Source organism: Pelodiscus sinensis, chromosome 23 (genome assembly GCF_052426305.1).
Source record: "Pelodiscus sinensis isolate ZL-2025 chromosome 23, ASM5242630v1, whole genome shotgun sequence".
NCBI classification, from domain to species: domain Eukaryota; kingdom Metazoa; phylum Chordata; order Testudines; family Trionychidae; genus Pelodiscus; species Pelodiscus sinensis.
Window position 1 is genome coordinate 16,535,630 of NC_143074.1, and position 24,288 is coordinate 16,559,917.

General features: G+C 49.9%; 1 protein-coding gene across 2 annotated transcripts in view; it reads right to left on the reverse strand.

Moving 5' to 3' along the window:
- Nucleotides 1-24,288, reverse strand: part of CCDC180 (coiled-coil domain containing 180) — a 295,490-nt gene that overhangs the window by 103,389 nt on the left and 167,813 nt on the right. The window contains exon 1 of one of the 2 annotated variants that reach the window (XM_075905190.2): nt 23,740-23,761. The exons of the other annotated variant lie outside the window; for it this stretch is intronic. The gene's annotated coding sequence lies outside the window, so the exon portion shown is untranslated. Of the gene's footprint in view, nt 1-23,739; nt 23,762-24,288 lie in introns of those variants that run through there. 2 annotated transcript variants of the gene reach the window in all.

Here is a 24,288-nt window from a genome sequence, read left to right on the forward strand (position 1 = left end):
CCTTCTGATTAATAAATGTCTCACTTACCAGCAAAGACTATATCTCTTGCACTGCTGCTGGGAGCCAGTGATCAGAGATAAAAGCAATGCCTTGAAGAGGCCAATGTTGGTACTAATTTGACTGTTAAAGTACCATTTATGCCCATGCTGCTGTAGCTGTGAGCCTGCCAGTGAAAATAGTGGAGGGAGACGGCTCAGGAGGTAGTCGTATTAGTCTGTAACTTTAAAAACAATGAGTACAGGAGGCCCCCGACTTGTGATGCAATTGGTTCTGTGGGAAGCGTTGTAAGTCGGAGGCATCGTAATGTGAAACCTCATTTGCAAGAGGCGCCGTGCACCGTCCTAAATGCAGGCCAAGGACATAAGTTGGGGGTTTCCCGCCCCTTTTGCACTTACAAAAATGGTTGTAAGTGCTGGGGGTCGGAACTCAGGCGGTCGCAAGTCAAGGGCCTCCTGTAGTCCTGTAGTACCTTTTAGAGACTAAAAAAATACATAGAATCCTGAGCTTTCATGGGTTAATCTCTAAGGATTTGTCCACACTACAGAGAAGGTCAAAGCCGCCGTTGTCTATCTTCCAGGGTTTAATTTAGTGGGTCCAGTGAAGACACGCTAATTCGAACTGAGAGGGAATCTCTGGTCAATGCTGGTATTCCTGTTTTCACAAGGAGTAAGTGAGATCTTGGGAATAAAACTTCCGCTGCCACCACCCAAATGTTGATAAAGAAATCAGGGGAAAGATCATTTGGGAAATCTCACCCCTAAAACAAAAATTAGGGCACACAATTAACCACTGCCAGGTTAATAAAAAGAAAAGAAAGAACTTTTATTATTACAACAATATTCCGGTTGCAAGTATAATGACTAGATAGGAAGGTAACAAAATATACTCATGGAGAAATTCCATGGGCCTAGAACTTAGTTACAAAGAAAACCCAAAACATCTTTTAAGCAGTGCCAGACATCAGATCCCATACCCAACCCTTAAAACAATAAAGCCTAACGAAACTACCTAAACTTTACCCTACTTACAGAAAATGAAGAATGAAGAATGGTGTCTTGGAGAGAGAGGGACATGCTTGTCCCTCTCTGTAACTGCAGAGGACTCTCTCAGAGAGACAAAAGGAGAAAGGAAAAAACCCAAATTCCTTTGTCCCAGGTTGAAAGTCCCACCTACATTCCTACTGGTCACTCCACCTGGCTAGGTGTAGTTAACCCCTTAATCCCCAGGCTGCTGGCCTACACTCATAATCATGACACCGCCATTGTATATTCCTTTAGGAGCATGGAACTGCAGCAAGGGGGTGAATAGGGAATCCCCATCTAAACAAGATCACTACTGGAGTACCCAGGATCTCCTTTTATGTTCAAAACATCAGGTGCCCAGGCACACAGGTGAGTGTGGCCTGCTCCTGAGTAAAGAGGGAGGAAAGAGGTGGTTATACTGTAAGCCCAAACTTTGGTTGTTTCTAGGGACACATGTGATCATGCCACCTGGTGCTGGAATTCATCTTGAATCTGGCATTTTCTCATGAGGATGGGGAATATTAAAGGATTCCTGCCCTGGGGAAAGTCTATTTAAGGAATGGAAAGCAATCAGTCTTTTGTCTTTAACTGTCTTTTGAAATTGCCTCCCCACTTTAAGATGAAATACGTGAAGAAACCTGAAAACAAAGAACTCCGTAGACCAGGCCAGGGAAAAAATGCAATTATCTTGAAGGATTTTACCTGGAATAAGGACAAGGGTGAGGAATTTACTTTGAAACAATTTCTTTTTATGTATTAGGCTTAACTGGCATGTTTTGTTTATTTTGGCTTAGTAACTTGCTTTGATCTGTCTGTTTCACTTGCAATCAGTTAAATCCTGATTTTTATACTTAATAAAATCCCTTGTGTTTATTAACAAGGCCAGTGAAAAAAACTGATACCTGGGAGAGAGCAACAGCTGTGTATATCTCCTTGTCACTAATAAAAAGAGAAAATCTTACAAACTTTCTCTGCGCAACATTTTTATACAGAGTATGATGGATTTATTGGGGGGGTTTGGTCTTTTTTGGGGCCTGAGCTCCTGGATGCTGTCAACAGCCCAATAGCCAAGCCCTCCTAGAGTTGATCTGGTTCAGCATCTGTGTTGTCCTGCTTGGAGGGAGGGGGGCTGTTACCCCAACTCTGTGCCTTGGCTAGGGGAGACCAAAGCTTCTGGCCCAGCAGCACAGTGTTACCAGATTTGCCTGATATTCTGGGGTATGCTCGTTAGGGTTACTCTTACCGGGTTGGGGGAAGGTTAACAATTCTATCAGTTCCTGTTTGTGCTTATTTGTGCTTTCCTATGGAGCTGAATCTCCCTGCTGCCAGTTCCCCCTCCCACTGGAGCTCTTCTGCAGGAAGTAGGTTCCTCAGGATGGGGTTCTTCCCAACTTAGCAACACACTCACAGACACTCACACCCACTAACAGAGCATGTCTGAGAGGACTGGGAAATCAACACTCACAAGCTGATCCCTCATATGTCCCTGGACTCAGCAGGCTCCACATTGAGGGACCCTGAACCGAAGTTAAGGCTGGCCGGAACCAGTGCTGGCAGGGCATCAGGAGTGTGGAGCTGCTGTCTCGGGCTAGCCAAGGGCTGTGCTTAAAGGGACCCAACCCCTACCTCGGACAGACAGTTCTCAGGGTTCCCCGCTTGCTTGTCTAACTCGATGAGGGACAGCAAAGCAGTCCTGTCTTAGAGTGCACTGAATGCCCACGCTCGGCACATCACAGCACTCGGCCATTGGGGGCTCATGCCCCATTCCTCCCTCACCTCCTTCCACTTACCCTTCCCTAGCCTCCCTTCCTGATGTAAAAAATAAAGGACATGTGTGTTCAAAAATAGAAACTCTCTTTATTTAACAAAACTGGAGGGGGGGGGGGAGAGGATTAACCTCTGGGGAGACTGGGAAAAGAAGGTGGGAGAGGGGAAGAGAGAGAGAGTGGAAGAGGGGAGGTGGAATCCTAGGAGGAGGGAGCTGGAAGGGGAAAGCCAGGGGAAGAAGGAGGAGGGGAAGTATAAAACTATGGTACGCCATATCTTCAGTACTGTGTACAGATGTGGTCTCCTCACCTCAAAAAAGATATTTTAGCCTTGGAAAGGATTCAGAAAAGGGCAACTACAATGATTAGGGGTTTGGAACAGGTCCCATATGAAGAGAGGCTAAAGAGACTGGGACTTTTCAGCTTAGAAAAGAGGACACTGAGGGGGGATATGATAGAGGTATATAAAATCATGAGTGATGTGGAGAGGGTGCATAAAGAAAAGTTCTTCATTAGTTCCCATAATAGAAGGACTAGAGGACACCAAATTAAATGAATGGGTAGCAGGCTTCAAACTAATAACAGAAAGTTCTTCTTACACAGCACGTAGTCAACCTGTGGAACTCCTTGCTGCAGGAGGCTGTGAAGGCTAGAACTAGAACAGAGTTTAAAGAGAAGTTAGATAAATTCATGGAGGTTGGGTCCATGGAGAGATATTAGCCAGGGGGTAGGAATGGTGTCCCTAGTCTCTGTTTGTGGAAGGTTGGAGATGGATGGCACGAGACAAATCGCTTGGTCATTGTCTTCAGTCCATCCCCTCCGGGGTACCTGGTGTTGGCCACTGTCAGCAGACAGGCTACTGGGCTAGATGGACCTTTGGTCTGACCCAGTACGGCCATTCTTATGTTCTAAGCTCAGGGTCGGAGGTCTCACTGGACCAACTTGATTTTCATGCAAACCTGCTCCTGGGTTCACATGTGGCCTTTGGTGGCCAGGCTGGCAGCTATCCTGCCTTAGATGGCCGCATTCCTGTGCCTAGTGCGGAGGTCGTGAACGTTGGAGGACTCCCCTCAAACCTCGATGAGGTCCACGATCTCCACACTAGACCAGGCGGGCGCCTGCCTCTTGCGGCCCCAGGGAGGCTTCTGGGAGCCATCAGCCTGGTCCTGGGAAGAGGCAAAGGGCTGGCTGGCAGCCGGTAGCTGGCTCATCTTGTGCCAGGTGCAAGGTCTGCTGGCTGGATGCTGGCAGGATTGCAACTGGCACAAGTACGGTAGCCAGACCATGGCCTTTTAAGGGCTCCGTGGCCGGGAGGGGGACAGAAGAGTTTCCTTGGTTTGGCCCAGAGTGGCCACCAGGGCAAGCTGGGAAGGGCTAGCCTCCAACTAGTTCGAATTAAGTGGCTACACAGCCCTTAATTCAAACTACTTAATTCGAACTAGGCGTTAGTCCTCGTAGAATGAGGTTTACCTAGTTCGAATTAAGCGCACTGCTAGTTTGAATTAAATTCAAACTAGCAGTTTGTATGTAGAGATGCTATTAAAGTTAATTCGAATTAATGGCTGTTAGTTCGAATTAACTTTGTAGTGTAGACATACCCTCTCTTCCCTTTTGTTTGTGTTGTCTTGTTTTGTGTTTAAAGAAACTGGCTCAGATATTAACAGTAACAGCAGCTCTAGCCTCACCTAACCTACCTTTGTTTCCCCCCCCCCCGAAAATGACAGTTATCATGATCATTAATATCACCTAATATCAAAGAGAAGGTTTTCCTTATAAAAACTCCACCAATAGCTCATGGGAAAGAGAAGAAAGGATATTTGTTAAATGAAAACCTTAAGTAAAACAAATATATTCAAAGCTTCAATTGATTTTCTTACAGTTTCTCTAAGTATGTATAGGTTTTAGAGAGTTTGTGCGTCTGTCTGTCTGTGAGCCTGTTTGTTCAAGAAATCCTCCTAAATGGAAAGAGCTAGGATCCCCTTCCTTCCAAATTTGGTAGGCAGCTTACTCTTATCCTAATTTAAGGGAAGGTAGAGTAGGGTTGTGCCAGGAATCCGCATGTTTTCTCAGCGCATGGAAAGGGAGGGGGCTGATAGGACAGGCAAGAGGCCAGGGCTGGCCCGTGGATCTCTGCCCCCCTCAGACAGGCAGGAGGCTGAGGCCAGTCCATGGACCCCGCGCCCCCCCCAACAACCTAGAGGCCATTCCAGGGCATCTTTGCCTGGGAGGAGCCACCGGTGGGGGGATCCAGCCATCCCAGCTCCCAAACCCCCTGCACAAGGAGCTGCCAGCTGAAGGGACCAGGCAGCCCCCACCCCCTCCACAAGTAAAGTAGCCACCAGGATGGGGGGGCTGGGCAGCTCATCCCCAGGAAGTGCCTTGAGGCCAGCGCAGCCCCAGCCCCCTGGCACCACCCTCACTGCCATGGGCAACCCCAGTAAGCCCCCCCTGCAACCTCCCAGCCCCCTGCCCTGAGCCCTCCCACCCATCCTAAGTCCTTCACTCCCCATTCTGCTCACCTACCACCCCCTATCCTGAGCCCCCTCTTAACTCCTCCTAATACCCCACACCCACAGCCCCCTGCCCTGAAGGACCCAAGCAACGCCAAGTAAATCTTTAAGTAAAAGATCATTTCAATAGCATTGGTTGTCATAGTCAAACTTAATGAGCCAAGATCAACTGTTTAGTGTTTGTATAGCTGCAGGGTTGTGTTAACACTTTCACCTCTCCTGGACGACTTACTTCTTAGATATTAACACAGCAGATCCAAGGTCTCTCTCTCCAAGCCAATGGATAATGGGACTTCTCAAAAACGAAAGGGACTTAGTGCTCATTGTCAACCCATGCTGGTTAAATGAGCAGCATTCTTTGGACAGGAGTAAATCCACCAAAATTGCCTGTGGATTTTATCCCACAGTGGAAGGGATCAACTACTAGGAAATACCCTTCTTTGACTAGTCCCGGTTTGCAACTCAGATCTGCTCAGCCACATAGCTGGCAGCTCTTTCTATAGCTGTCACATATGCGTCCGCAGAAAATACTGCCTGCTCAGAGCTCTCCAGGAGCCAAAATAAATCTTAATCCAATGCTCTTCTAGAAACAACAATGGAAACAAGCACCACTTAGAATCATAGAATCATAGAGCTGGAAGAGGCCTCAGGGGGTCATCAACTCCAGCCCCCTGCCCAAGGAAGAACCAATCCCAACTAAATCAACCCAGCCAGGGATTTGTCAAGAGGATACTTACAAACCTCTAGGGATGGAGATTCCACCACCTCCCCAGGTAACCCATTCCAGTGCTTTACCACCCTCCTAGTGAAATAGTTTCTCCTAATGTCCAACCTAGACCTCCCCCAACTATAACTTGAGACCACTGCTTCTTGTTCTGCTGTCCATCACTACTGTGAACAGCCTTTCTCCATCCTCTTTGGAACCTCCCTTCAGGAAGCTAAAGGCTGCTATCAAATCCCCCTTTACTCTTCTCTTCTGCAGACTAAACAAACCTCAGTCTCTCCTCATAGGTCATACGCTCCAGTCCCCTAATCATATTGGTTGCCCTCTGCTGGACCCTCTCCAATGTCTCCACATCCTTTTATAATGGGGGGCCCAGAACTGGACACAATACTCCAGATGAGGCCTCACCAGAGCCAAATAAAGGGGAATAATCACTTCTCTAGATCTGCTGACAATGGTCCTAATGCAACCTAATATGCCATTAGCCTTCTTGGCTACAAGGGCACACTGTTGACTCATATCCAGCTTCTCATCTACTGTAATCCCCAGGTCCTTTACGCAGAACTGCTACTTAGCCAATTCCACCAAATTTTTAAGCTGTCTACCACAACAGATACATTGGGATAATGCCCTGATCTTTTAATCAATTAAATAAGCGCTTTAAAAGGTGAAACAAGGAGAGAGAGAGAGAGAGAGAGAGAGAATTCTACCTTAAAAAGATTTTGGACCACACATAGTTGGATCACATAAATTATCAAGAATCAGGAGATGGAAATGTTTTTAAGTGTCACAGGCTAATTCTTAAACAGGAATTGTTCTTTTTCATAAGACGCTTTTCTCCAGAATGAACCCAGTTTCAGGAAAACATGTTGGTTACTGAAGAAAGGGTCATGAAATCTGTAGTATGCAGGGGAAAGAAAGGGAGATGTTGAAGGTCTAGAAATTCTTATGCAAGTGATCCTAATGGAAACAGCTCCACTGAGTTGACCAGGGCAACATAATGAATTGTACAATCAAATCAGGGTTTTAGGCTCTGAATGCCATATAGTTACACTCACAAATGGTGAGTTTCTGTTAGGTGCTAGATGAATGCAAGGAAGGCTGCAAATCCAACTAAGAGCCTGGGATTTTTGTGTATTTGAGATTTTCCCTGAAAATTATTTGTAAAAATAGAAAATCAACTCAGACATTGGGGAGAGCAAAATAAAACTCAGTTTTTTTTTTTACATCTGATAGAAAGCCAGTGCCATGTTTCATATCATCTCCTCCTGGATAATCTTCCATATTCCCCAAATAGATAAAAAAGTATGGGCCCCATCCTGCATTGACTGAACTTCCATTGTCTTTAGTGGGTCAGGACTGAGTCCTATATTCATTATATACATAAAAGCATATAGGTAAAGTGCACAGGAACAAATTCTCTCCCATTACATTGGTGTGACTTTACTGGGGCCAATATGCAGGGGCTGTTTTCTACTCTCTGCTAATTATTCCATTACTGAAAATGAGAAGAATTTGGCCCCATAGGAAGGACAAAAATAACCCTCGGTCTACGATATATGTATACCCCACATATCAAAAGCATTTACTGCTTCCATTCCTTTGTGGACAAATAAGGAAAGTGGTTGATAGCAAGGGAAATATGTGGAGAAGAAAGAAAAGAGGAGAGAGAAAGAAAATTGGGAAAGGGATACAGAGAAAGAAAGGGGAAGAGAATATTTAAAAATGCATGCGTGCCTAAGACTTCCCTCTTCTCTAGACTCAGATATGAATTTGATTCAATTTCTGCAAGAAAATGGGACAAATATTGTTCTGGTATAAGTTATCCCAGCATAAATCAGACCTATGAGAGCCAGTAGAATTAATCCAGATCTATCTCGGCATAGCCAAGAGCAGGAAATGGATCTAAGTTAATAGTACATTGGTTTGTTTTGTGTATTTAATATCCGCCACTTTAAAGTTCTTTCTCCACATTGTCCCCCTACAAACTCCACACCTGCTGCATTCTTTCAAAAGCCAAACAAGATTAGACATGACACAGCTCCTAGAATGTCTTAAAGGAAAATTTACGGGTACCTTGGTCCTTGTTCATCGTATACCCAATTACTCCCAAAGGACTGAGTGTGAAGAAGAAGGAACTGGGGATCTTATTGCTGACAGCTGTTGACTGGAGCAGTCTGAAGAAGCTGGGAGCTCTCTATAGAGGGCAGCAGGCACCAAAACCTCTTATTTTATATCTTATCAATACAAATAGTAATGAAATGGGCAGTTTGCAAGCCTATGAGAATCCTCACATGCTCTGACGCAGTCCAATCCTCGCTCACAGAAACTCACCCTCGGTCCGTGTAATCCGAGGCAGGAGTAAACTGCTTGGGTACAGTAACTGTTGCCACACCCGTGGCCTAGAGCCAGCTTTTCTTTGGAAGGCAACATCTATCGAGACAGGCTGGCAGTTGAGGGCGTTATCCAAAGTGTGCTTTATTGCTGCTCTAAAAAGAGACATTCTCTATCACCTGGGTATTTGAATAAACACTTGTTTGCTAAGCATGCTCCTTGCAGACTTTATGTGCTGGCAACCGTGTGTGGTGTTTTAGATGCTGCTTGTAATTATTAGAACTGGGAGCACTGGCTGTTGAGAATCTGGAAGCACAGGAAACAGGAAGGAGGGGGGAAGAGATGGGCCAGGCCTGAGTGAGAGTTACAGAGGGGAGCAGCAGCAGCTTTGGAAAGAGGTTTCACATTTGGGAAATAAAGGTCTGTTGAAGCTTGTTAGTACCTTGCTTGCATGATACAACACTGTGGTAGCTAGCTTGTTCACTCTGTGCTCCGTCAAGCCATAGGTAGGAAGCTGGCCCATATGGTGCTCGGGTGCAACACTCCCATCTCCTTTCCTCTCAAGAATTTGTACAACTCAGCCATGATCTGCTCTCCTGATTTTAAACGAATGTGTCATGTGTCTCAGGCCTGGTCTGCTCTAGAAATATCTGCCTCCTAACCACTTGAGGCCTCTAATGAGCCAACAACACACCGAGCACGGATATGCCAGATTGCTCCCAGCAGCACACAGGCGATCATGCCATTTGGAGACCTGCTCTGAGCAAGGCCAGTCATCATCATGCTATGGAGATAGTGCCAAGAATGTTGTTTTTTAAAATGCTGAGAGATGATGCTTTGAGTTACAGGGACAGTACCACATTAAATTGTACTCAAGAAAACCATCTAGATTGAAAGCCCTACACGTGAGCAGCTGAAACTAAAATTGACAGGGAGGCAGGACTGTTGGTTACTTCTAAAATGATGTTTTGGTGCTCTCACTGTCATGGCGATGGACACCTTAAAAATGTGGATTCTGGCCCATTTCTAATTTGATGAGCTTGCAAGTTTTTGTCCATTTTCTCCATGTACCCAGAAGATACAATGGAGAATACTGGAATAAAAAATGGTTACTTAATATTGTAACTGTTGTTCTTCACCTTGTGCTGCTCATATGGGGTATGTGCGTACGTGCGCTGACGGAGCCATTTAGATGAGTTTTCTTGACATGCCTCATGAAATGAGGTTTACCGGGGCGGTCGACAAAGGCTTCCCTTGTCGACCGCGGCATGTCTAGACTACCGCACTGTGCTGCCAAACAGCTGATTGGCACAGTGCGGCGGCCATTTTGATGTAAATGAAGCGGTGATTATTTAAATCACCGCTTTATTTCCCTATGTCTAGTAAATTCAACTACATGGCTCCATCAACGGAGCCATGTAGTTTAGACATACCCATGTATTCCAACTGAGGTGTGCCCGCGTTGTGCCTATGCCTGCTGGAAAGTTTTACCCTAGGTGCTCCCCGTTTGGTCGACTGTTGAGCCCCCTAGAGTGGTGCAGGTGTGGTGCACTATATATGACCCTGCCTATCCGAGCACCACTCTTCTTTCTTGCTGTTTTTCCTTCTTCCAGTGCTTGCTTGTGTGTATTCCAGTTGAGGTGATTCATAAGCCATTCCCAGGAGCACGGGTCAGAGTCAATGCATAGCTGACTCAAGTAATGTGGCGCCAAAAGCTCCATTTCGAATTACATGTAGGTTAGGTCCATTAACAGCTATTAGCCAAGGTGGGTAGGAATGGTGCCCCTAGTCTGTTTGTCAGAGGCTGGGAATGGGTGATGGGTAGAATTGCTTAATGATTACCTGTTCTGTTCATTCCCTGGGGAGGCACCTAGCAATGGCCACTGTCAGAAGACAGGATACTGAGCTAGATGGACCTTTGGTCTGACCCAGTATGGCTGTTCTTATGAGCTCTGGTGAGCTTTGGTGTCGAAAACCAGAAAGAAAATGTCCTGACCTATTTCAAAGGCAGAGACCACTTTTGGGGAGAAAAGCTGGGTGAGGGCGATGCTGACCCATGTGTCTATGGAAGACAGCATTGTGAGGTTCTAACATGAGGGTGCAGAGTTCTGACGCCCACCTAGCAGAGATGATGGCAACCTTCCATGAAAGGTAAAGTGATGAACATGTTGCTAAAGGATCAAAGGGGTGGAGGATGGGAGACCTGTGAGCGCTGAGAGGACCAGGTTGAGATCCCAAGCAGAGACAGGGGGCTGCGCTGGTGGGTAGAGTCTATCCATACCCTCGAAAAAATGCCCAACCAGGGGCTCATGAAAACAAAGCAACCAGCGTCACATGGGTGAAAGGCCAAAATAGCTGCCTGGTGAAAAGAGAGTTACTCACCCGCTGCAGTAACATCTGTTCTTTGAGATGTGTGTCCTCGTGGGTGCTCCACTCGAGGTGCTGGGCTCGTCCCGGCACTGCAAACCGGAGGAATTTTCACTAGCAGTAGCCCCCTACCGGACCGCGCATGCGCGAGTGCCCCTTCGCGCCTTTCATCTGAGTGCGGTCCGGTCTTGTCAGTTTCCTCCCAACCGGAAGCATCTGAAAGACATAAATAGAAGCTCTGAAGCAGGGAGGAGGGTGGGACGTGGAGCACCCACGGGGACACACATCTCGAAGAACAGATGTTACTGCACCGGGTGAGTAACTCTCTTTTCTTCATCGAGTAGTGTCTCCGAGGGTGCTCCACTCGAGGTGAGTACACAACAGTGGTCCAAAGTGACATGAGTGCTTCGGACCTATCGCCTTCGGGCTGTAGACAAGACAGCCTGAGCTACCCTCGAATCGGAGGTAAGTATGTTCGCAAGGGCATAGTGTTTAGCGAATGTGAGGGTGGACGACCAGGTTGCCTCATGGCATATGTCCTGCAATGGTACTCCGTGAAGATAGGCAATGGATGTTGCTATGCCCCGGGTGGAATGAGCACGAAGACCGCTCGGAAGAGATTTGTTGCGCAACGCGTAACATTGTGTGATGCAAGCAATGACCAAACGGGAAATACGCTGTGCAGAAAGTAGTTTGCCCTTGGAGCGTTCGGCTGTAGAAAGGAAAAGCCGCTGAGATTTCCTAAAGACCCGAGTTCTGTCAAGGTAAAAAGCCAGTGCTCGCCTGACATCTAGGGTGTGTAGACGTGCTTCTTCCAATGAGGAGTGAGGCTTTGGGTGGAAAGTCGGTAGAATTATGGGCTCATTTATATGGAAAGCAGAGTTGACCTTTGGCAAAAACGCTGGTTGGACACGCAGCACTGCCGCATGACTGAAGAATTGCGTATACGGCAGATCAGCGGAAAGAGCTGCTAATTCGCTTATTCGACGCGCCGACGTGATGGCAAGTAGAAACACAGTTTTCATCGTGAGCATCCGTAGACCACACGTTACAAGCGGCTCAATGGGCATGCGAATCAGAGTGTCCAATACTAGAGGCAAGTCCCAAGGCTCTGGTGGGATCCTGTGGGTCGGATACAAGTTGCCTAACCCCTTCAGAAATCTTTTGGTGATAGGGTGGGCGAACACTGAATAACCGTCAACGGGAAGACGGAAGGCTGAAATTGCTGTTAGATGCACCCTTAGGGAAGAAATAGTTAGTCCCGTCGTCTTTAGATGCATCATATAATCCAGTATCTATTGTATAGAGGGTCAAGATCCCTTGCCAAGCACCACGAATGGAAACGACGCCATTTATAGAGATAGGATTTATGCGTTGTACTGCGCCTACTGTTAATCAACACGCGTCTCACTTCTTGGGAACATGAGCGTTCAGAAGCTTGGAGCCAACTAGGAGCCATGCCATGAGGTGCATGTGGTCGATGGCTGGGTGAAGAATCGTGCCGTGTTTCTGAGATAGCAAGTTGGACAGCTGCGGTAGTCGTCGTGGATAGGCCGCTGACATTCTCGACAGCTGTGTTAACCAGATCTGCCTGGGCCAGAAAGGTGCTATCAGAATCACTGTTGTGCGGCCCAGTGCACTGAGGAGCCCGGAGCGGCACCTAGGGAAGGCACTGTGGGTGCCGACACAGCTGGCTGCAGGCGCGCATGCGCCGGAACTCCCGGTGCTGGGGCTTCTCTTGCCGGCTCCGCAATGGCCGTTAAAGCCGTTGCTGGCACCGACTCCGCTCGCGACCCCTTCTTGGATGCCGGAGCGGAGCTTTTGGGGCAGGCTGTAGTTGGGGCAGAAGAGCTACGGCCCTTGCCCGCCTTGCCCGCGGGGAGTCTCGGCGCATAGCCAGAGCTCCCCGGCTTGTCTGCGGTGCCACCCGGTGTCCCGTGGATCTTGCGGGCTTGCCCAGCGTGCTCAGTAGATGCAAGAACGCGGCTCGGAGACCTCCGGAGCTTGGAGAGCCTTGTTAAACAAAAGGACTCTCAACCTCAGCTCCCGATCCTTTCTGGCAAGAGCTGTCATCTTCGCGCAGTGGCTACACTTCACTGGGACATGAGTGTCCCCGAGACATCTGACTCACCGGGAGTGTCCATCTGAAATGGGGATAGCCTCCTGGCACTGGAGGCACTTCTTGAAGCCAGGTGATCCTGGCATCCTTGAGTCCTTTGTTGTTTATTTAGTCTGTTAGTCAATTTCAGTCAGGAAGGCACTGACCGGCCGCTGAAGAAAAAACGTTTTTTGTTTTTTTTTTAAAGAAGAGAACTACAACTAGAAACAGTATAACAGATAACTACCTATCACTAACCAAGTAACTAACTATAACTAGGAAAATTTCCCTTTCTCCTCAGAGAGGGGAAGGGAGCCTAAACTAACTCCGTCTGCGGCTGCGGACGCTTGGAGAGAAACTGACAAGACCGGACCGGGCTCAGATGAAAGGCACGAAGGGGCACTCGCGCATGCGCGGTCCGGTAGGGGGCTACTGCTAGTGAAAATTCCTCCGGTTTGCGGCACCGGGACGAGCCCAGCACCTCGAGTGGAGAACCCTTGGGGACACTACTCGATGAAGAACCTTCAATGAGGAGGTAGCCAGTCTCTGATGTTTCAAGGAGACCAGATACTCCAGCACCTGGGGACTGGAGGCTAAAATCAATGGATGACTGCACTTGGCATTACAAGTTCCTCAGTATAATGAAATACAGCTAATATAAGCAATAGGCATCGTCAATTATAGAATGAATAGTGCAGAAGGGACTCTATTTCTCCTTTTAACAACATTTTGATGGAAGCATCAAGAAAGAAGTGGAGAACTGGGTAAGTGCTCCTTTCAGTTGACTTGCTACTTGTACATCATCAATGGTGATACATTCATCTAACTCCAGAAGCAGGTTTTCCGTGAGGCTAGCTAGTGCAGAAACAAATTTCTGGACACACTCAGTAGCACAGGCCTGCAGGGGCACAGTTATCATTTAGGACTCAAGTGCAAATGGGAAACATGCTCCTCCCAAACATCCTCATCTCCTACACAACTCTCCACCCTTGCTTGTGTGCAACAGCTGCAGAGCAGCACTTTAGGAAAAGCTCAGAGTTTGGCTTCTTGGAAATGCTTCCCTGCAAACACATCACTGTTCAGACTGATGTAAATTATAAAATGGCACAAGAAGATCTCTGTAGTAAGAGACTATCAAGCTCAAGAGTTGCACAATATGATTAAACAGAAAATTGAAACACCCAGAGGAAAAGCACCCCCCACGTGCTGCAATTAAGAATGTTAGCCAGGAGATGTCAACATTGCTCCATTTTCACATGCTGCGTGATTGAATAACACTACTCTGTTTCAGAACCAAAGATGTTATCATTATGGGAGCAGTCAAATGCAAGTTCACTCCTTACCTCAGTTTGCAGTATGAACAAATACCCTATGGGAATAACAGATTAACTATAAATCTGTATCCATGCACTCTTATGAAGATCATAGGGTCTAATGATGACAGCACAGAATGAAGAGTCAAAAGATATTGTCTTTGTTGGGGGCTCCCTACAATTAAAAAAAGTTTCCCAGTTCACTTTTAACCATGGAGGTAAAATGCACCTAGACTCCAACCGCTGACCTCAAGCAAGAAATCACACAGGTGCTAACAAACCACAATTCAGTGTGTCACTCATACCTGCAGTTTCTGGGTATTCAGGAGTATCCCATCAGCTTGGTATTTTTGTCTTTTTAACTCTTCCTGGCACAAAACCTCCAGCAGGGGTAAGTTGTCTGGGTGCCCCAGAGCTGGACGCAGTTTTTTCTTGTTCTCGGCCTTTAATCAAACAAAGACATCACTAGCATTTTCTGCAGGGAATTCTGGAGAGGCGTGGTGTCAGTGCGACCCCACCCGGGCTGCACAGGGCCTCCGCACCCTCCTCCCCGTCTTCCCTCACCCGAGGTCTCTTCCCCTCGTGTTCGCTGATCACCCCGTTGCCCTGCCCCGGGTCCGGCAGGGTTGGTCCGTCGCTAGTAGGGTCTTAGTGGCATCCGCGTCGGCGGGGAGAGGTAGGGGGGCTCGGGCCCACCCTCACTCCGAGCCCCGACCCAGAGCCCTAAGGTCTGGGGAATTCTGTCCCCAGTCCTGGTTGGTGGGGGAGGGAGTCCCCTAAACACACCAACCCCCCGGGTTCCAGCACCCTGCCCTGGGTCGCTTCCTACCTCCCTTGCCGAGTCCAAAGGTCTCTGCAGGAGTCGTCCGCGGTGCCTCTGTCCAGCTGCCTGGCATCCTGCTGCTCTCCGCCCCCTTCTGGCTGGCGGCGGCGATCCTTTTAAGCATCCCGCCGTGATGACGTCTCCTGTGACTGGGCGGGGCCGCCTCCTTACCGAGCCAATGCACGATCTCAAACTGATAAGGCTGCAGGGCAAGGTACCACCGCATCACCCTTGCGTTGTTGTCCTTCATTGAGTTGATCCATCTGAGCGGGGCATGGTCTATCACGAGCTTGAACTTGTTGCCTATAAGATAACATCTTAACGAGTCAACCACCCATTTCACCGCCAGAGCCTCCTTTTCTATAGTGGCGTAATTCTGCTCCCCAGCTACCAACTTCCTGCTTAGATAAAGTATGGGGTGTTCACCCCCGTCCACCTCCTGTGAGAGGATGGCTCCCAAACCCCCCTCGGAGGCGTCCGTCTGGACGATGAAGGGCCTGGCGAAGTCAGGGTGCCTCAGGGCTGGGTCAGACGGTCCTTCAGCACCTGCGAGGCCCTCTCGCACTGGGGGGTCCACCTTACCTTTGTCGGCTGGTCATTTTTGGTCAGGTCTGTTAAGGGGTCAGCTATGGCCGCAAAGTCCAGCACAAACCGGCGGTAGTACCCGGCCAGCCCGAGTAGCTGGCGGACCCGCTTCTTCGTCTTAGGGGCCGGGTAGTCTCTCAGCGCCTCGATCTTATCTATGAGCGGCTTCAGGGTTCCTCCCCTGACCGTGTACCCAAGGTAGGTGACTTCCTGCCTCCCGAACTGGCACTTGTTGGGGTTAGCCGCCAGTCCGGCTCCCTGCGGGGCTTTCAGAACAGCCTCGAGGTGCCGAAGGTTATCAGCCCATGACCTACTAAAGACAGCTATGTCGTCGATGTAAGCCATTGCGTATTGCTGGTGGTCTTGCAGCACCTTGTCCGTGAGCCATTGAAAGGTGGCCGCGCACCGTGAAGGCCGAAGGGCATTGTCACAAACTGGAATAACCCGAAAGGGGTGTAAAACTCCGTCTTCCTCTTCAAGGCGGGCGTAAGGGGGATCTGCCAGTACCCCTTGGTCAAATCAAGGGTCGAGATGTACTGGACCCCCCCTAATCGGGCCAACAATTCGTCCACTCGCAGCATGGGGTATGTGTCGAACCCGGAGAAGGCATTAACCTTTCTAAAATCTATGCAAAACCTGAGTGTTCCGTCAGGCTTGGGGACGAGGACAATTGGACTCCTCCATTCGCTATGGGATTCTTCCACGACCCCTAGTTCCAGCATCGCCTTGACCTCCCCCCGTACCGTGTCCCACATCTTTCGGGGAAGGAGGCGGATCGCGTCACACACCTTCTTACCAGGCGTGGTCGTGATGTGATGGCTCGTCACCGCAGTCCTCCCCAGCATAGTCGACAGTACCGTCGGGTACCGCTGGAGCAGGGTGCGGAGGTCGTCTTGTTGCTCCGGCGTCAGCACCTCGTTCATTCGTATCGGCATGGCGGGGTCTAGGTCTCTGGCCCACGGTCCTAGGTCCATCTCGCGGTTCTCCGGGACGACCAGGAGTTGTTTGCGGACCCGCCACCTTTTTAACAGGTTCACATGGTAAATCCGGGTGGTCCGCCTCTTCCCCTCCTGCCGTACCTCATAGTCCACTTCCCCAACCCTACGGATGACCTTAAACGGGCCCTTCCACTTGGCCAGCAACTTTGATTCCTGGGAGGGGAGGAGCACCAGCACCTGGTCCCCGGGCTCGAAGCTCCTCCATTCCGTGCCCTGGTTGTAGTTCCGGGTCTGTCTTTCCTGAGCCCGGGTAAGATTGATCTGGGTGAACTCGGCCAGCCTTTGCAACCTTTCCTTTAGTTGTATAATGTACTGGACCGTGCTCATTCCCCTCGGGCCTTGCTCTTCCCAGGTTTCCCGCAGGATGTCCAGTATCCCTCTGGGTCTTCGCCCATCCAGGAGCTCAAAGGGGGAGTACCTCGTGGACGCATGCGGGACCTCCCAGATCGCAAACAGCAAGGCGGGGAGGAGGGTGTCCCAGCCGCTGGGGTCCTCTTCCACAAACCAGCGGAGCATCGCCTTCAGCGTTCGGTTAAAGCGTTCTACCAGGCCATCAGCCCGGGGGTGGTAAGCCAACGTTCTGAGGAGTTTGATCTCCATCAGCTTGCTCAGCTCGGCCATTAAGCGGGAGGTCACGTTTGTGCCCTGGTCCGTCAAGATCTCCTTGGTGATCCCTACCCTTGCGAACATTTTTACCAGTTCGGTGGCGAGTGTGGGGGCGGTGGGGTTCCTTAGTGGGACCGCCTCGGGGTACCTTGTGGTGTAATCTACGACCACCATAATGTACTTGTTCCCCGTTTTAGAGCGTTCGAGGGGCCCCACCAGGCCAATCCGCTCGAATGGCTCACTCACTAGCGGCATGGGCACTAAAGGAGCCTTGGGCACCCTTCCCGAGGCTGTCCTCCAACAAGCCTCACATGACTGGCAGAAATCCCGTACCTCCCTATACATCCCGGGTCAATAGAACCTTTGCAGGATTCTCTGGAGGGTCTTTTCCATCCCCAGATGTCCTGCTCACGGGTTATCGTGGGTCAACTCCAAGACTGTTCTTCTATGGGTGGCTGGGACGAGTAGCTGCCTCCGGTCCCCCTCGCCTACCGGGTCCCTAAAAGCGCGATACAGTCGGTCCGCATGTACCTCAAACCGGGGTCCGTCTCATCCACTGTCGGGGTTGTCCACTGTCCCGTCGGTTGCGTATTCCCACGCTCGCTGGAGGGAGGCATCTGCGCGCTGAGCCTCGACGAAGTCCCTCCCCTCGAGGACCCTCTCTGTCGCCAGTTGCCACTGCCCCTCGTCGCCTCGGTCGATCTGCCGGGGGGCGTCATTAGTAGTGTGGGCCCCCGGGGTTACGGGTTTGGTCGCGCAGGCTCGGCCGGCTCCCTCAGGTTGCCGCCACGCCTCCCATAGGCGTTGGAACCCCCTCCAGTCGCATCCCAGTATCGCGGGGTAGGGCAGCCATGGCGCTAAGGCCACCCGACACCAGGTCTCCCCCCTTTCATCGGTCAGGGTCACCCAGGCAGTGGGATACTCTCAGACATCTCCACCGGGGGTCCCCTCGGATTCGTGGGGTCCACGAGGTCCTCTCGGAAGATGGTTTGACTACTCCCGGTGTTGACGAGGGCATCTACCTGGATGGCGCTAAGGTGGGAGCTGGACCGTCAGTTGGGGGTTCCCCTCCGGTCCCCCCCGGTACATTGTGAGCGCCTGCCCATAGGAACAATCCATAAACGGACAGTCTCGCCAGAAGTGCCCCTCCTGCCCGCACTCGAAGACAAGATTATTTTTGGGCTCGGGTGCTCGGGTAGGAATGGTGTCCCTGGTCTTTGTTTGTGGAAGGTTGGAGATGGATGGCACGAGACAAATCGCTTGGTCATTGACTTCGGTCCATCCCCTCCGGGGTACCTGGTGCTGGCCGCTGGCCGCAGATAGGCTACTGCGCTAGATGGATCCTTGGTCTGACCCAGTATGGCCATTCTTATGTTCTAAGCTCAGGGTCGGGGTCCTACTGGACCAACTTGATTTTCATGCTGACCTGCTTCTGGGTTTGCATGTGGCCTTTGGTGGCCAGGCTGGCAGCTATCCTGCCCTAGACGGCCTCATTCCTGTGCCTAGTGCGGAGATTGTGAGGCCATTGGAGGCCTCTTCCCAAACCTCGATGAGGTCCACAATCTCCGCACTAGACCAGGCAGGCACCTGTGTCTTGCGGCCCCGGGCAGGCTCCTGGGAGCCGTCAGCCTGGTCCTGGGAAGAGGCGGAGGGCTGGGTGGCAGTGGGTGGCTGGCTCATGCTGTGCCAGGTGCAGGGTCTGCTGGCTGGGTGCTGGAGGCTTGCACCTGATATGGGCACTGTAGCCAGACCGTGGCCCTTTAAAGGCTCTGGGGCCGGAAGGGGGCAGAAGAGTTTCCCTGGCTTGGCCCAGAGTGCCCACCAGGGCAAGCTGGGAAGGGCTAGCCTCCAACTAGTTTGAATTAAGTGGCTACACAGCCCTTAATTCGAACTACTTCATTTGAACTAGGCATTAGTCTTCGTAGAATGAGGTTTACCTAGTTCGAATTAAGTTCGAACTAGCGGTTTGCATGTGTAGCGCCTATGAAATTTAATTCGAACTAACGGCTGTTAGTTCGAATTAACTTTGTAGTGTAGACATACCCTTAGAGACTCACCCTCCCAATGCAGGCTAACTCCTGCTGTAGCCTAGCTGTGGCTTCATTATGACGGCCTCGTCTGCGCTCTGAGATACTTGCAATGATATTGCTGTTTGTACTCTCAGGAACTGCCAAGGAAGAAAATAAAGATGGTGCAGACCGGATGTGATGCTGCAGAATGTGTAAGGTAACCACCAACCCTTGACTAAATCAACACAAATCTCTGGGTTTTGTGCAGCACGAACAACACAAAAGGGCACAGATAATAGCACCACTTTGAAATAAAGCACTTTTTATCCTGTGATGCCAAAACACTTAGCAGACATTTATTAAGTTTCACGTTCCCTCTGTAAGGCAAATATTATCTCCAATTGAACAGGTGGGGAAAATTAAGGCAAAAACATGTTAAGTGTCTTGCCAAATTGTGAAGGACACAGAATAGAAATCAAGAAATACTGATTCCCATTCCCCTGGTCCAGCCCCAAGAAAACTTTGTCTTTAATTTTCACACTGGAACAAGTTATTGAGTGAAAAACCTAAAGGAAACCTTGAACCAATATGAATTAATGCATGATCACATAATAGGCTTATTGGTTAATTGTGTAAACGACTACATGCTATGCTAACATCCCGACAAAGGACTTGTGCCTGTTTTTACCAGGGTTGAATCTGACTCCATGTCTCTAAATTCTGAGTAATTAAACAAGTACAATAATACAATAAACGTTTCCGTGATTATTCCCTCCCTTCCATGTGGGAAATACCCAAAGAATCATAAAAAAATAACTTAAGATTAAGTAGTAAACTTTACTAATGAAATCACTGAGGCCTCTAACTTCACGGGCTGCAATCACATTTTCACTGTCTTGACCTTTTCGAAATGTTGTAATTTCCCTGTAATAGAAACAGAGATGAAAGCCTTGCACTATGCCACAGAAGAAAAAGTAGGGATTTCAAAAAGGCATTGCTTCATATTTTGTAAAAAAATCTAAATGACATTAAGAATCATCACAATATGCAGAGAGTGCTCCTGCTCTCCCCTATGCCATGCCTCCCCTGCTAATCCCCCAGGCCATGTCATTAAGGGGAAGAGGTTTGGAGGAAAGGGGGGGGGGGGGACACACCCGGGATGGAATGTGAAACTGCTCAGACCCCAAATGGCCTGTGGGCCATGAGTTTGAGACCCTTGTTCTTACACCTTGACTGTTAAAAGAGAAGTTAGCAGACACTTTGGTTATGTTTAGACTACATGGCTCCATCGACGGAGCCATGTAAACTAGTTTACCCAGCAAAGGCAAAGAAGCAGGAATTTAAATAATCCCCGCATCATTAAAATAAACATGGTCGCCGTGCTGTGCCGACGATCAGCTGATCTAGCACAGCATGGCAGTCTAGACGCAGATCTGTCGGCTGCGGAAGCCTTTGCCAACCGACCCCTTATGCCTCGTGAAACGTGCAGTAGATGGCCAGGCCAGTATTGCCTTTCTTTACAGCTAGGGGAACAGAGTCATGTGGATGTTGAATAATTTGCCCAGTAGGAGAATTATTACTCGAGCCACAATTAAAATTCAAGGAGTTGTTAGCTTTCAGTTCCATGCTCACATTTCACTGTCCATAGTCATAATACATGTGGTTACCCCTTTTTGACCCAAGTAGCTGGGCCAAAGTTTGCAGTCCAATGGGTTGTTTTGGTTAGGAGAAAAAATTGATGTTGAAGTCAGATCTTTCTTTGATGCAATCCTGTTTCATTACAAAGAATATACAAAGTCCTCTCAACACAGCATGTAAGTTTATTTGCTCTTAGTTCCAAGCCTCTGTCCAGGTAGCACTTAGGCCTAGAGAAAGAATTTTTGGTCTTTCTCAATGCAACATTCCCCATGTTTGCTCTGGCTGCAGCTTTGACTTTCTGCTGTTTCTCTCCCAGCTTCTCTGCTGTTTCTTTCTTCTCCTTTCAAAAAGAAAGACACAGACCATATACACACACACTTCCACCAAATCCACTGACAGCCTGCCACCCACATGTGCCTTGCATGTTTCTTTGTTTTGGGTGGAAGCTGATAATATTTCAGCTGGTTCCATAAAGGAGCTTCACTGTTTCTCACATTTATGAAGCTTGGCTGTTCTACCAACTAATTTCAAAGAGGTTTAACTCAACCGCTACCAAACGATAATTACAAATTTATACTTCCAATCTATACCTGTACAACACTGGGTTTTCAATGGAACCATCATTGGGCATTCCCTCAACCCATTTCTGTTGGCGATAACAGTCCTTTACCAGCACACATTTCCATGTCCCTAACCACAAGAATCCTTCCACTCTTCATAGGAAACTTAGGTTGCACTGCCTTGTTTCCAAGTTGCCATTCTCCCATTAAAGAGAAATTATTCCTTACTCAAGGCTTTTTTAAACAAATTACATAGCCTCCAATCCTATAAGTGACTTCATGTGAGTGAATTCCTGTGCCAATGTAATCTCACTGACATCAGTGGGATCCACAAAGGCACAAGGATCTGTCAGGCATGGTCATCTGCAAGATCAGGGCCTTAAGAGAAATGTTTTGAAAACCCTCTACCTACAGAAACTAAAAACTAATGATGATGGCCATCCTGAAAGCTATTAATGAAGAACACAGGTGTGATTTTGTAGTGTTTCTTCCATAGCCTAGATTGCAAATAGTGGAGCCTTACTGATTTGCACTGAAGGCCCAGAATCTATTGAGGGTTACAACATTTTCACATTTCCTAAATAAGTAATCAAAAAGTACAAAGCAATTTGTGAGTTCATTGCATCAGCTATGACATCTTTTTAATTATTTTAAGGTATTTCAGAGGACTACATGTGTCATACAGGGTAGGGTGTGAACTAGGGATGTAATAGTGCAGTCGATTAACCAACTAACCAATAAGCAAAAGCTTATAGGTTAATGTTATAGACTACACCATTTCCCTCCCGCACCCCCTGCTAGTAAATTTTTTAGCAGGCTGCAGCCTGGCTCAATCCTGGCTCATGCCGGGTCCGGGACTTATAGCCCACTGCAGTTCTGCATTTAAAGTGTATTAAGAGCTGGGCGGATAGGCAGCCCAGCTCAGTTCCAGCTCATGCTGAGTCCTATGAGGGGAGCTGGACCCTCACAGACCAGCTCCCACCTGGCACCCTGCGTTGCTGCCTCTAATACTGAGGCAGCAAAGCGATGTAGCAGGGGGCTCCTCCAGAGTTGGGCCGGAGCACACTGACTGCCCGCCCCACCCCCAGGGACTATAGAATAGTTGTCTAGCCAAAAAGAATTAGTGAGGTTACTCAGCTATTAAATTAAGCAATATTTAACATCCCTAATGTGAACATCATGGAGACCCAGAGTGGCACAAGCCCACATGAGAATGCTCTTCCCTTGATGCAATTTCTCCTCAGAGATCCTAACAGGACACTGTCCCCTTTTGCTCTTACACCTTTCCTGAGAAATGGGAGGAGGCCACTAGCACTTTTGCAAAATTCATCAGGCTTGTCAATTAGGGAAATGAGAAGCACTGAAGCAGCAACATTCCAATATTATGAGAAGTGGGCGAGGAGGGAATTCTACCAGCCTCTGGCAGGATGAGAGTGGATCACACTCTAGTCTACCAGCTCCCTCCAGTTGAAAAAGGGGGTCCCTCTCCCCAGCACCTTTCCCACAGCAACACAAGGGGGGGTCACTCTCCCTGCACCCCTCCCACAGCAACACAAAGGGGGAGTCCCTCTCCCCAGCATCCCTCCCACAGCAACACAAGGGGGGGGTCCCTCTCCCCAGCACCCCTCCCACAGCAACACAAGGGGGGGTCCCTCTCCCCAGCACCTCTCCCACAGCAACACAAGGGGGGGTCCCTCTCCCCAGCACACCTCCCACAGCAACACAAGGGGGGTCACTCTCCCCAGCACCCCTCCCACAGCAACACAGGGGGGGTCACTCTCCACAGCACCCCTCCCACAGCAACACAGGGGGGGTCACTCTCCCCAGCACCCCCCTCCCACAGCAACATAAGGGGGGGTCCCTTTCCCACAGCAACACAAGGGGGGGTCCCTCTCCCCAGCACCCCCTCCCACAGCAACACAAGGGGGGGTTCACTGTCCCCAGCACCCCTCCCACAGCAACACAAGGGGGGGTCACTCTCCCCAGCACCCCCCTCCCACAGCAACACAAGGGGGGGTCACTCTCCCCAGCACCCCCCTCCCACAGCAACACAAGGGGGGGTCCCCTCTCCCCTGCACCCCCTCCCACAGCAACACAAGGGGGGGTCACTCTCCCCAGCACCCCCTCCCACAGCAACACAAGGGGGGGTCCCTCTCCCCTGCACCCCCTCCCACAGCAACACAAGGGGGGGGTCACTCTCCCCAGCACCCCTCCCACAGCAACACAAGGGGGGGTCCCTCTCCCCAGCACCCCCTCCCACAGCAACACAAGGGGGGGTCCCTCTCCCCTGCACTCCCTCCCACAGCAACACAAGGGGGGGGGGTCACTCTCCCCTGCACCCCTCCCACACCAGGGCGGGTTCAATCTCTCGCGCACTCCCACGACCTGAACAGTTCCCCAGCTCTCCGCGCCGCTTCCCGGCTCAGCCTGGAGTACCTGGTCTCCATGGCAACCCGAGACTTGGCGACATAGGGAGCGAGAACTCATCTTCTCGCGAGAACCTTTGCACGCCGGCGCGAGTTCTCAGGCGCTTGCCTGTTGCCCTGGAAACGCAGGGAGGGAGGCGGAGGCGCGCGTCTCCCCCCGGAGGGAGGGGGAGGGGGAGGGGCGGTTGTACGGTAGCGCTGCCTCGCCCCCAGGGAAAATCACCCGCCCTTTTGCCGTGGGAGGGGCCCAGAGTAGCGCCCGTCCTCAGAGGCAGTGGGGAGCGGGGCTGTCCCGGGTTCACGCAGATCCCGGGGTGCTGCCTGGCCTGTGCACGGTCCCGGGGTGCACGAGCGAGTCCGGCCCTGGGGATTCCACCCCGCCCCCACCCTCCTCCTTTCTACTGCAGCTGTGTTCCGCCCGGCTGGGGGACAGGCTCCCGGTAGCAGCTACGCTCGGATACTCCTGATAACAATAAACGTTACTTAACTAGAAAATGCCGGACGTTTC